We start from the raw sequence: 2,843 nt of genomic DNA, 5'->3' as shown, positions 1-2,843 counted from the left end.
CAGACTACTCGTTGTCTACGTAAAGCAATCATTCACACTATGCACTTGGGAAAGTAACAAACAAAAACAAAATACCAAACATATGCAGCAGAGAGAGGTCACATGTTCATAACAGAAAAGGGATAGGCACTCTGGTGTTCTCTAGGCCTGGGGTAGAGGACTATACAAAATGAGTCATTATCCACTACTCAGGTTCAAGTCAGTGGTGGGATTAAATAATTATCTGGTTTAAGTTCCTAAACTTAAGTGTTTGAGTCCATAAACTTAAGTGCTCCAACTTTTATTAAAGTCTACTTTCTTTTATTTATCTCCAATAGGGTTCCAATAACCTTAATCATATCCTAATGATTAACCATTAATTGGAACATGGAAACAGCAGGGAAACATTGCATAAACAGATAGATAATAATTTTATGAACATTTTGCAATTTGAAGCACCTAATTTGGAGTTCATATGGCAAAGTTATGAATTTTACAAGTTTAGGGGTTAAAAATATGCCCTAAGGACCTATTTTAAATTAAATAAAAGGGCTGAGGACTTAACTGCGAGAAACCAGGGACGGCGGGCGCAAAATCCAGAAAACCGGGGGGTTCTTTAAGAAAATGCGCGGGCGAAAGGGTATCGGGCGCTTACAGCCGTTAGATCTCAGATCAACGGCCAGGATTAGATCCTGCGGGGGCGCGCGGGCGCGCGACAGCCTGGGCGGCTGACAGGCGGGGCCAGCGGGCAGCGCGAGCGCGGGCGCGGCGACTGACAAGCGGGGCCAGCGGGCAGAGCGAGTGCGAGGGTGCGCCGACAGGCGGGGCCCAGTTGGCAGAGAGACGGGGCGCGGGGAAACGGCTCTGGGCCGATGGATCTTGGACGGACGGTTGAGATTGAGTTCGGGTTATTTGAATCTGTGCCGTCCGATCTAAGATAGACGGCGGGGATGGGGTGGCTGGCTCCCGTCTTCTTCGGCTAGCTGGGGCGGCGGCGCTCGCCCCCGGGGCGGAGGAGCTCGCCGGAGACGAGGGGAGCGGGGGCCATGCGGGTTCCCGGGGCGACCTGAGTGGCCGGGGAGGTTGGGGAGGGCACGAGAAACCTATTGGTGGGGTCTGGGTCGGGGTAAGGGCACCGGAGGAGGGTGGTTCACGGTGGAATGGCTCGGCGGCGGCGCTAATCGACTCCGGCGAGAAATCAAGCGCGATAGAGTGCAAGACAAGGGCCAATAGGGGCGGGGGAGGTTCCTTACCTCAAAGCGGCCCCCGTGGACTCCTCAACAGCGACGGAGACGAGACGGTAGCCCGGGTCGACGGTGGCGGCTGCACGGCGGACGGCGGGTGAGCGCGGGCAGAGAGAAATAGGGAGGGGGAGAGGAGATTGGAGCGCGTTCCGGGTTGCGGACGCCGGGGCGGAGCTTACCGTGGCAATGGACACGGCAGAGCTCCAACGGCGACGGAGGAGCAAGCTCGGGCGACAGCGGTTCGCGGCGATGGCGATTTGGCATGCGCGCAGCGAGGGAGAGGGCGAGAGAGAGGGCCGGTTGGTGCGCAAATGAGGGAGGGGGAGAGGGCGAGTGAGGTTCGGGGCTCTAGTGGCCGAGGGCGGGGTTGGGGCGAGCTCCCCACGCGCGACGTGGGCGCGGAGAAGGCGGGCGCGCGCGGCTCGGCGGCGGTTACGCGAGAACGGCGAAGCTGACAGTCGGGGCCCGCGGCGCAGAGAGAGAGAAAAAAGCGGGTGTGGGCGCGAGGAAAGCGGGGCTGACGGGCTGGGCCCACGGGCAGAGAGAGCGAGGGAGATGGCGCACGCGCGGTGAAGCGGGAGCGCCGACAGGTGGGGCCCGCTGCGCAGAGAGAGGAGAAGAAAGCGGGAGGGCGCGCGCGCGAGTTGGGCCTGATGGGCCGAAAGGCCGAGCGGGCGGGGGTAGCGGGCTACTTTTCCTTTTCTTTTTTACTTTGGAATTTCCTTCCTCTTTTCTTTTTATTTTCTCCATTTGATTCAAATTCAAATGTGCCACAAATTCAAATTAGACCTTTTGAGAATTATGCACCAAACAAAAGTGAAATCCAGGGTTCAACATGATGCAACAATTCATACTCCCTTAGGGTTTAACCTATCACACTATTATTACAAATAAAAATAAGCACTTTCTCCTATAGAAATGAGAAAGAAAAGATTGGGGAAGGATGAGGAAAGAAAAGTAACACCTGAATTTGTGAATATGAGCAAAGAAATTTTATACCCCCAAATTCAGGGTGTTACAGCAGCCGTCGTCGGCGCGGACGGTATCCGCGCACCTCTGGCGCGCCCCTCGGGGCGCTGCGCCGCAACGGCCTGCGAGCTCCCCATCCGACCCGTCTTGAAACACGGACCAAGGAGTCTGACATGCGTGCGAGTCGATGGGTTCAGAAACCTGAGATGCGCAAGGAAGCTGACGAGCGGGAGGCCCTCACGGGCCGCACCGCTGGCCGACCCTGATCTTCTGTGAAGGGTTCGAGTTGGAGCACGCCTGTCGGGACCCGAAAGATGGTGAACTATGCCTGAGCGGGGCGAAGCCAGAGGAAACTCTGGTGGAGGCTCGAAGCGATACTGACGTGCAAATCGTTCGTCTGACTTGGGTATAGGGGCGAAAGACTAATCGAACCATCTAGTAGCTGGTTCCCTCCGAAGTTTCCCTCAGGATAGCTGGAGCCCACACAAGTTCTATCGGGTAAAGCCAATGATTAGAGGCATCGGGGGCGCAACGCCCTCGACCTATTCTCAAACTTTAAATAGGTAGGACGGCGTGGCTGCTTCGGTGAGCCGTGCCACGGAATCGGGAGCTCCAAGTGGGCCATTTTTGGTAAGCAGAACTGGCGATGAG

Source organism: Zea mays, chromosome 6 (genome assembly GCF_902167145.1).
Source record: "Zea mays cultivar B73 chromosome 6, Zm-B73-REFERENCE-NAM-5.0, whole genome shotgun sequence".
In the NCBI taxonomy this organism is placed as follows: Eukaryota; Viridiplantae; Streptophyta; class Magnoliopsida; order Poales; family Poaceae; genus Zea; species Zea mays.
Note: the sequence above shows the minus strand (reverse complement) of the source record.